This window comes from Rattus norvegicus, chromosome 9, assembly GCF_021556685.1.
Source record: "Rattus norvegicus strain SHRSP/BbbUtx chromosome 9, alternate assembly SHRSP_T2T, whole genome shotgun sequence".
NCBI lineage: Eukaryota > Metazoa > Chordata > Mammalia > Rodentia > Muridae > Rattus > Rattus norvegicus.
The window spans coordinates 52,393,130-52,404,515 of NC_141542.1; the positions used below are offsets into that span (position 1 = coordinate 52,393,130).

The following is an 11,386-nucleotide window of genomic DNA, read 5'->3' on the forward strand; positions in this document are numbered from 1 at the left end:
GCTCCAGGTCGTGCTCCGAGTCAGCCCAGGATCAAGCACTTAGGTTTTTTGACCTGGGCATGATTCATTCACTCCTAGAGCCCTGGCGGGTGCTTTTGGATGCAGACATTGCAGGTGAGTGAGTGAGTGCGTGCGTGCGTGCGTGCGTGCGTGCGTGCCAGTTGGGGTTGCTTACAAAGTCTCATGGGGTGAGTGTTTAACAGACAAATGACAATAGCAGGTCAGGAAAAAGAGGTGCTACAAAATTACCCTGCAAAATGAGCGACCAAGCGCGCACATATGCAGGGAGTGGGGCGTGGGGTGGGGTGAAGGCCGAGAGAGAGAAACAGAGATAGAGAGACAGATAGAGAGTCAGAGACAGAGAGAGAAAGAGACAGAGAGAGAGACAGAGAGTCAGAGAGAGACCTTGACAATGAGAGCCAATGAGAGTGTGCCTTGTGACCATGGGAACCATAATTGGGCCCTGAGATGGGATAGGACTAGGAAGGAGAATACATCCCAACAGAGCCTCATAGAAGAGCGAGCTTAAATCAGACTAAGAGAGACAGCTGGCAGGACAGGTAAAGTCTAAAAGGAAAGAACCGTTAGATCAGGGATTCTCAACCTGTTGATAGGACCACTGGAAAACATGCATTTCAGATGGTCTTGGGAACTTTGTTGCTCCTCTACAAAATTACAGTTACAAAGTAGCCATGAAAATAATTTTATGGTTGCTGGGGATGGGTGTGTTTCACCACAACTGTGAGGAACTGTATCGAACAGCATTAGGAAGGTTGGGAAGCAGGGCTTTGGATAAATGTCCCACACCAAAGGGGGGATGTCTGACTTGTATGAGTTTATTTTTATTTTTTTTATTTTTTATGGAGGAGGAAGAGTCACATCACATTAATTTTGATTTTTAGTCTACGTGAATCCAGGTGTGAAGCCAAGTTCAAGGTAGGACTCTGCTGAGACACAGCAAGAACACCGCTCTGGAGTCAACATGTCATGTATCAGCTGGAATCAGTGTTTATAGCAGAAATTAATAGAGAAAGCCCCATAAAACTGTCAATTTGGGGTCACCAAAGGAAATTTTGAGAAAGAAAGTCATCTCTGCCTTCTCTGTGAGGATGAGCACCCCATTAACTGTTTCAACGGTCTTTGTGTCATGTGACAAGTCTGTCATGTGATAAGTATGCCATGTGATAAGTCCGTCATGTGATAAGTCTGTCATGTGATAAGTATGCCATGTGATAAGTCCGTCATGTGACAAGTCTGTCATGTGATAAGTCTGTCATGTGATAAGTATGCCATGTGATAAGTCTGTCATGTGATAAGTCTGTCATGTGATAAGTATGTCATGTGATAAGTCTGTCCTGTGATAAATCCATCATGTGATAAGTCTGTCATGTGATAAGTATGTCATGTGATAAGTATGTCATGTGATACGTCCACCATGTGATAAGTCTGTCATGTGATAAGTATGTCATGTGATAAGTCCATCATGTGATAAGTCTGTCATGTGATAAGTACAGCAACTATGCTGGAAATGGTTTATCTCTCAGTTCTTCTCAACAATGCTTTTATTCCTCTTGAGCTTTTTCGTTTCTTTCCCTTTCCCAGTCACTGGGCCAGCCGGCTCCAGGGCGGAAGTTTTAGAGGACAATTTGTAATAAATATGCTGAGGTCTGAAGTGGGATACCCAAATCTTCAGAGCCAGCTTCTCAGGGAGTTCAAACAGTAATAAGCACTTGGCAGTTTCCCAGTACAATCTATTTACAAAATGGCTACTGCTGGAAGGGTCAGAGAGGGGAGAGGGGACCCAGAACTCTACACCAGACGGGAGACTTGCAGTTTAGTCCCAGTGATGGAAGACTGGGCCCACAGTGTCTGCCCTCTTTCTAACCTGTTTTGAGATGTCCAAATGAATCTTATCAGCTGGGTCATGCACTTGGGATAGAAACATCATGTATCAACTATAATTAACACTTATGCCACCAACATAAACTAATAGAGAAAGCCCCCTAAAGCTGTCAATTTGGGGGACAAGACACAGAAAGCATTTTTTCCTAGAGTATTATCAGACAGATATTTTTGATTTTGGAGGACCTTCCAAGGCCTGACACTATTACTGAAGCTATGGTGTGTTTACAGACAGCAGCCTAGCTTGGCTACCCTCCGAGAGACCCAACAAGCAGCTGAAAGAGTCAGATGCAGATACTTACGCCCCAACCAATGGTCAGAAGCTGGGGACCCCTGTGGTTGGATTAGGGAAAAGCTGGAAAAAGCTGAGGAGGAGGGCAACCCCATAGGAAGAGGAGCGATCTCAACTAATCTGGACCTCTACGATCTCTCAGACACGGAGCCACAAACCAGGCAGCATATACCAGCTGATATGAGGTCCCCCTATACTGGTCTGGCCTCAGTGAGAGAAGATGTACTTAACTCTCAACTCTCCCCAGGGAGTGGGGAGGTCTGGTGGGGGGTGGTGAAGACATCCTCTTGGAGATAGGGGGAGGAAGTATATGGGATGAGGAACAGTCAGAGGGTGGACTGGAAGGGGAATAATGACTGACTGGATTGTAAAAAAAAGAAAAAAAAAAAAAAAAAAGAACAAAACAAAACTACATAAGGTCATGTCAGTCTGCATTTATGACCAGGACGGATCACATTGCCAGAAGTATCTGCCTTTATCCAAGTCTAACCTGGCATCCTCCCTTGCTAGACTTGGTTGTGAACAACTTCTTAGAAGCCTGTACCTGCATTGGTTTGTATGTCTATAAAATAAGGCAGACAATTAGGAAAACTTAGCAAGAATCCCCCTCCTATAAAAACTAAGGGCCTTTCTCTTGAGGCTTTGAGAGTTAGAATATTTCCAGTTCTTCAGGAGGCCAATGACCAGGGAGTCAGGGAGAAAATTGCAGGCAATGGTTCCAGTTTGTAAGTAAAAGCAAGTGGGAGAATTGAGGGGGTGTGTGTCCTTTCTTCTACTCCTTTTTGGCCCATGTCTGAAAGAACACATCCATCCTGGGGGGAGAGAGAGAGAGAGAGAGAGAGAGAGAGAGAGAGAGAGAGAGAGAGAGAGAGAGAGAGAGAGAGAGCTCAGCATGCTCAGATGGGATTTTATCCTCCTGAAGGGACCTGAGCTGGAGAGAGGTACAAGTGGCCTGCATTTAGCTGTGACTTGTAGCTCTGTCCCCTGATAGCTTTGCCTATACCCTAGATGTCTCTGACCCCACCTCTAAAGGGAAAACAAAGATGGGTAAGGTCAATGGAGTGAATTCTTCTCTGGTGTTTCATCCCTCTGTACCTAGAGGTGACTTGGGCCTATGGTGCTGTGGTGGTTTATATGTGCTTGGCCCAGGGAGTTCCACTATATCGAGGTGTGGCCCTGTTGGAGTAGGTGTGTCACTGTAGGTGTGGGCTCCAAAACCCTAGTCCTAGTTGCCTGGAAGCCAGTCTTCTGCTAGCAGCCTTCAGATGAAGATGTAGAACTCCCAGCTCCTCCTGAACCATGCCTGCCTGCCTGGATGCTGCCATGTTCCAGCCTTGGTGATAATGGACTGAATCTCTGAACCTGTAAGCCAGCCCCAATTCAATGGTGTCCTTATAAGAGTTGCCTTGGTCATGGTGTCTTTTCACAGTAGTAAAACCCTAACTTAGGTTTTATCAGTGTTTAATCAGTGTGATCCAACTGGGTGTCCCTAGGATAAGCTTCCAGAGCAGGACTGACTCTTGCTTTCCACTGCCTTTGATCCTGGTCCTTGATATTTTTGCATGCAACTTAATATTTCTGATGCATCTGTGCTGGCTAGTTTTATGTCACCTGCACACACGATAGAATCATTTGGGAAGACGGAACCTCAACTGAGAGAATGCCCTGATCAGACTGCACTGTATGCCAGCTTGGAGCACAATTTTAAAAGTAGTGATTGATGTGGGAGGACTTGAGAAAATTGTGGGTGGTGCCACCCCCAGGTAGGTGGTGGTAGAGTGTATCGGAAAGCAGGTTGAGTAAGCATTGAGGACCAAGCCAGTAAGCAGCACCCCAGTGTTGCTTCTGCTTCAGTTCCTGCCTTCAGGATCCTGTCCCAAGTTCCTGCCCTGATTTCCCTCAGTGATGGAGTGTTGCCTGAGAGCTTTAAAATAAAATAAACTCTTTCCTTCCCAAGTTGCTTTCCTTTTGGTGTCTTATAACAGCATTATAAACCTCAAGTAAGACAGTGCATTCTCCTAAAATATGCTAAGCTTTGCTGTGAAAAGAGCAAAAGCATGATGCCCAAGAGATCGAACACTCATTCTTCACTGAAGGCTACATAGTGGGTTAAGGTTCTATTATTCAGGGTTAAGTAGTCTCAAAGGACCTTCCCATTTCATGCAAAGGGGAAAGGGACCCCAACACATCCCAAATAGTAGCTTGAATGAGTGTTAGCTAATGGGATAACATTCGACTCTCACCCTGACATAAGCTATGCAAATTCCTAGCTGGCTGAGAGAATCAGGCCAAGGTTTGTGATATCTTAGGTGAAACAGAATGAGGAGAAGTCTCTTAGTTTTAGGGTCTTTCCCATCTGTCAGCTCACATTACATTTAAAAAAAAACTACACAGGAAGCAAGCAAAGAAGACATTCATGATGACCTTGTCCTCCTCCTAACTTAAAGAGGTTTGTCAGGGTTGAGAAAGCTTTCCCCACCCCAGTTTACCATGTAAATGGGATTTAAGTTCATATAATTAAGAGAATACTAAATGTAGAAAAGAAACCCCAAAGCCCAAACATCTAATAGAACTGAGAAAGTGATGGCTTCGCCTGATGTTTCCTGGGCTTGCCTGGGTTATTCTAACTGGAGGCAAGGAATCTGGTGCGGGGGGGGGGGGGTCATTCTATTTCTGCTAGGGACAGCAAGCTTGGAAATAACAGGCAGAGAGAAAAGGAATTAAGGGCCAGCAAAGCCTGTATCTCCAGCCTCCAGCCCAAGCAGGCTGATCCTTCCTCAGATGCAGTAAGCCGCCCACTGACAACACCTGTCTAGCCCTCAGCAGTTTATCCTGTGGTTTCCCCTTCACACTTGTGCCTTCCAAACATTTGGCCTTGGGCTGCTCCAAATCTATGTGAAGCTTTCCAGTTTGAGCCATCTCAAAATGTCAGCTCCCTTTGTAAGTTGGCCAGTGTTGGAGGCACAGGGCTGGCAAAACTCTTTAAGTCCTCTTTAAAAACCAGTAAATGCATCATGAAAAAACAACATGTTAAAGAACAAAACCAAAACTAAAAGTTAACCACAGTAAAACTACCCACCTTGGAGGTCTGATAGTTGCTCCCTAGTTTGATTTAAAAAAAAAAGATGCATTGGCCATATCATTTGGCATGGAGTCTGTGTGGGAGTCTCCTCTGGACACCTCCTCCCACCCCCCATTCTATGGTCACAGGAAGAAATCAAGAAGGTCAAAATCAAAAAAGGAAAAAAATAAGATTAAATGATTTATGGTGTGTGACTGACTTCTTGTGGCATAGAAATTCTTGGCATGTAGTGATTCTCTGAGGGCTCAGTGGTACTAGGAAACACAGACAAACACAGGATGGCCTGAATGCTTCACTGCCTCAAAGTGCCCTGGTTTCTCCAGAACTGAAATGCACATAGTGCCCCAGGAACCACAGGCTCTCACCTGAAAAGCCTATGATACATGCCTGTCTTAGGTTTTTACTGCTGTGAACCGTGACCAAGACAACTCATATAAAAGACAACATTTAATTGGGGCTAGCTTATACATTCAGAGGTTCAATCCATTATCATCAAGGCAGGAGCATGCTAGTGCCCAGGCAGGCATGGTACAGGAAGAGCTGAGAGTTCTCCATCATCATCTGAATTCTGCTAGCAGAATTCTGGCTTCCAGGCAGCTAGGATGAGGGACTTAAAGGCCACACGCACAGTGACGCACCTACTCCAACAAAGCCACATATGTTTCAACAGGGCCACACCTCTAATAGTGCCATTCCCTGGACTGAGCATACACAAACCATCATAATGCCTCTCAAGGCAGCTAGGTTGGGCCAACTCCATGATTTACTGATGTATGACACCGGATATTGATAAAAACAAGCACAGATGTTTCTGGATGTACTGAAAACCATAGAACCAAGAAACATTGCTCAAGAGTTCTGTTATCTCCCAGGAAAAGTAAGTTAAAGCTTTCATGGCATACTTTGCATACCCTACGTATCCATTTAAAGTATGCACTGTGGAGACTGGTGGGACATGTGTGAATGAAGGCCAGGAGTTAACCTTGGGTGTTGTTCCTCAGGGGCCACCCATACTTTTTACTTTAGGTCAGGGCCCTACACGAGTCTGGAACTCACCAAGTAGATTAGCCTGGCTACCCAAGAAGCCCCAGAGAACCACCTGTCTCATAGCTGGCATTACAAGTGTATGCCACCATACAATCTGCTTAAGAAAAAATTTTCATGCGTGAGTGCTGCCTTTACATAGTTTCTGCTCTTCTTCCCTTCCAACTCACACGGCCTCTTGAAATCCCTCTCCCGTGGCCCCTTACTACCTTCCTGACTTCTATCTGCATTCAGATGTAAAGATCTGAAGCTAGCGTTCACATATGAGAGAAAAATATTTGGGACTTGTCATTATAGGTCTGGGTTACCTCACAAAGAATGACGATTCCCAGCTCCATCCATTTGCCTGTGAATTTCATATGAATACTACTCTGCGGTGGAAACAACTACATTTTCTTCCTTTTTAAAAACAAATCAGGAAGAGTTTATTTTCCCCTTTTATTAACCATAGATTCTTTTTATTCATCCAATATAATCTGAATGGTTTCCCCTCCTTTATTCCTCCCAGTTCCTCCCCACCTCCTGTCCTGTCCAGATCCACTCCCATTATGTCTCTCATTAGGAAACAGCAGGCTTCTAAGACATAACAACAAAACATAATAAAAGATAAGGTAAAATGAAAGCTATCCTATCAAGCCTGGACATTATCCACTCACCTGTTCAGCTATATCCATGATGTTTCTGTTCCTCAAATACTGTGAATAAAGCAGCAAGGAACACGGGTGGCCAAGTATCTATGCCACGGGATACAGGGTTCTCTGGGAATATGTCCAGGACTGGTATAGCAGGATCATATGGTAGATCTATTCCTAGCTATTTGAGAAACTTCCACAGTGATTTCGATAGCAGTCACACCAGTTTGCATACCAACAACAGCAAAATAAGTATTCTCCTTTCTCCAAATCTATGCCAGCATTTATTGTCATTAAAATAAAAAAAAAAGTCTCAGCCCTTCTAAATGAGGCAAGATGGAATCTCAATGTAACTTTAATTTTCATTTCCCCAGTAGTTAAAATATATTGAAGCTAGTTCTTGGTCATTTATATTTATTCTTTTGAGAATGCTTATTCCATGCCTTGATTTTTTTAATGTTATATTTGTTCTTGGTGTTTAGTTTTTTTAAAAATTCTTTTATGAACCTAGACACCAATTCTCTATTAGATACACAACTGGTATTTTTTTTTCCCATTCTGTAGGGTTAACGCAAAAGTATTCTAGGGAAAGGTGATGACGATAATGTAACACGCTCAGAAACTGGCTGGGCGAGGATACTGGCCTATCAGCACAGCTGTGAGGAGGGTAACACATAGAGAATGCATTCAAAACAGCATGTGTGTCAACCTGGGGTTCTTAGGCATGATGCTCCAAACAGCCATTAAAGGGAAAAGAAAATGAAAATGTTCACTGTGTGGGAAGACAGGTGGTGAAAGGGCAATCTCTAGCCCGGGAGAAAATGCCTACAGATCACATGCGTGGCAAAGCGCTCATCTCTAGAGTATCATTCGATGAAACTCAAAACTCAACAGTTGGGCTGGCGAAGTAGCACATTGAGTGGAGCGGGTGCCTCGTATGCTCAAAGTCCTGTGTTCGACCCCCAGTACGGAATAGACTGGGCTTGACCATATGTTTCTATGAACCCAGCACTTGGAAGGAAGAGGAGGGAGGATGACAAGTTGAAAATTACCTGCACCTGCCTGGGACACAGGGGTGAAAGATGTTTTGCTAGTTAAGGTATAAAAGTGTACAATAGGACAGGTTACCAGGCTTCAGACGTCCAAGCAGCCAAACACTGTGTAACAATGGCCTGGCCAAGGAACATATCACACCCACAGCCGTGAGCTCTGAAGATGACGCCACCTCGGGATGTCGCTGCTTTGGTTTGTGCAAGCATGATATCTGTCACACAGCGACACGCTTCTAGATCACACAGTTTTATCATTAAGTAATGCACAGTCACGTGTAGACCTCCCTCCCCCTCCCAAGCAGCCAGAAAAGAAGCCAGTTTCTAAAATGATCCTGCATCCTTAGGAAAACTTCCTGATATATGGCAGTGGACACGTTAGCTAGCTCACGTAGACATCATGGAAGTCTGATAGCGGAGGTCCCTTGGGATCCAGTAACTTTTTGTTTGTTTGTTTGTTTGTTTTTAAACTAAAGAGGATGAGTTTTACATCTATTCCATAAGAACTTTAGTAAAATATCAAGAATTTATTTCATCTCAAAAGGGGCCCAAATAATGGACTCAAAGAAATCAAACCCGTGTTCAATACCTATGGATTTCATGAGGAACATATTCTATGAATACAGTAAGGCACTAAAACTTCAATTTGATAATCAGCAGGCAACTCTGTCCCCATGCTTATGTTTATTAAAAACTGACAAAAACAAAACCTGTACAAAAAAATCCCCAAATTCCTTATCAATTTGAAACAGTAATCTTGAAAGACATTATCGCCTAGGGCGCCCTCTTCCTCTGCCGCGAAAGCGTCTTCTCCCTCTACCCCCGCCTCTGCCTCTTCCTGCAACAGCTTCTCTTTTCTTAGATTTCACCTTAGAACCACAAGTAGTGTATCTAGAGGTAAGCTGTCTGGTGGAATAAAATGCCGAATGTTATTGCCTCAAATACTCAATGTTTCCACCTGTACAGGATCTCTGTTCTTCAGGGCCATTTTCACAGCTTTAAGGTGCGTATTCATGCTGACATCTACACCTGCGATTGTTCCATGGACTTGCGTTCCATTCTTCAATTCAATGGTTACAGTTTCATGACTCGATTTCATCAAAAATCTCACGAGCTTCATCCTAGCGGCACAGTCTCCCTTCTAGTCCGACTGTTCATGGAATTCAGGCTCCAAAGACCCACGGACTAGGGGCATGAATGGCCGGAAGAGTGCGCGGAGGCCTGCGGATGCGCGGCGCGAACCAGTAACTTTCTAAAATGGGACGTAGATCTATGTTTGTTTGCCAGAGTCCGCCCTTTTGCTAATACCGTTTGCTTGCCCAGCCGTGCTAGGTAGTAGGAGATCTGAGACAGGGGCTCTTCTTGGAACTGCCAATTGAGGGAAAAGAATAGGTTTAACACAGTGCAACTTTTAGGGGACAATTAGATGGGGGGCAGTGTGGTGTTGATTGCTGAGGACAGTGCATCCAGCTGTGGGCATGCAGCTGCTCCAAGAGGAAGTTTCCTGCTAATGTCTCAAGGAATCACTAGCAGGAGGCCTTCTTAGCCCAACGGGTCGCTGTCTCCCTGTGCTGACACCCCCCTGGTTGATGAGGTAAAGGGCACACTCTCCTGTCTTTGTCTCCAGGTGAAGACAGGTGTCTGAAAGGGTGACAGTGCCCCTTCCTCCCAGTCTCAGAAAATGACAGCGTCTGAGCAGGCTGCCACTAGCATCGTGAAGGACCAGCATTGTGATCTGCACTGCACCCCCAGCAAATGGCCAGGGTTAATTTACAGGTGACATCACAATTCAAGGATACCGGAGGCAGCGATGGGAGGGACGAGCATTTGCCTCACCTACCGCTGGCTCTGAAGCATTTCCCCCCAGATCTGTATTTTACAGCATGGCATATACTGGGACTAGAAAAATGGCCCTTGACAAGTGCGCATTGAGGAGATGAGAGGGAGAGCAGATTGTCGGGTCCAATCATACCCCTGTCTCTCAGGGTGATGAGTTTCTCCCCAAGTTTAGTCATAAAATGTAAAATCTTTTCCTTCTGACTAGACACCCTGTGCATTCGCTGGCAAGTGAACATAATAACTGTGTGCTCACTCTTGGGTGTTGAATAGAGAGTGTCAGGCGCCCTTCTGTAATGGCCGACTTACATATTAATAGCTGCACGTCCTTTTTAGATAGCATTTTTACAACGCTATCACGTACAACATAAGACATCCTGGAGCAGGGTGTGGAGCTCAGTTGTAGAGTGTTTATCCAATTCGATCTAGGTTTGATTCCTGGAAAAAAGTAAGGAAGCAGGGGAGGAAGGGATAGATGAGGGGTGGGGGGAAGGATGAGGAGTAATGAAAGGAAAAGAAAGATTTTCTTTTTGTAAATGCTGTGCAATCCATCTCTTGGTGATGTCCAATGAAACCACCACACACTGTCCCTGCAGTGAAGTGGGAGCGTTAACACCAGAACCAAATGGCTCCTTTGTGACACTGACCACTTAATGACATCCTCAGGGTGTTGGTTCATTTCATCCTCTGCCCGTCATCTCTTGGAACTTAGGCATCGCTGGGGGCATCGGTGCTCTTTCCTAAGCAAACTCCTTAGATCCGTCATGTGCAGAAAAGCGTCACTGGGTGCCAGCACTCCTGACTGGTTCTGGCTATTTGTCTGGAACCTGCATGGCTACCAGGCCTGTCCTTGACCTTCCTTGGGGTGCTTTAAAGGAGAGGCACAAGGGTTCTGCCTCAGACTTTGTCACCAGGTACAGACTCAGTGTCTCCCTTAGCTGGTCTGTTGGGAGGATGACGATTCTTCTTTACAAATGCCTCTTCCACATGCACGCTCCTGGAACCCAGGCTCCCCCAGGTCCCTGGTGTGTGTGTGTGTGTGTGTGTGTGTGTGTGTGTGTGTGTGTGTGTGTGTGTGTGTGTAGCTCTCTGTTGGCCTTGCAGCAGACACTGGACTCTGGAGGTCTCCAGGCTTACGGGAGGGTAGGTCAGAAAATGGGCGGAGTGGGGTCAATGGTAGAAGTAGACATGTATGAGGCCTTGGTTTCAATCCCTGGCATAGTCAATCAGTGGAAGAGATAGATAGATAGATAGAGATAGATAGATAGATAGATAGATAGAGATATAGATAGAGATAGAGAGATAGATAGATAGAGATAGATAGATAGAGATAGATAGAGATAGAGAGAGATAGAGAGATAGATGATAGACAAAGATAGATGATAGACATTGGATAGGTAGATGATAGATATAGAGATAGATGATAAACAGACACTAGATAGATAGATAGATAGATAGATAGATAGATAGATAGATAGAGCTCAGTGTCATAGGTTTCCAGGTTCACTATCAGCTAGACATAAAGAAACGTCAGCTTGCTTGGGTAGGA

At 44.9% G+C, this 11,386-nt stretch overlaps 1 pseudogene; it reads right to left on the reverse strand.

Moving 5' to 3' along the window:
* Window positions 1–8,768: 8,768 nt before the first annotated feature.
* On the reverse strand, window positions 8,769–9,240 carry LOC134480285 (small nuclear ribonucleoprotein Sm D1-like; annotated as a pseudogene).
* Between the last annotated feature and the right edge of the window lie 2,146 nt (window positions 9,241–11,386).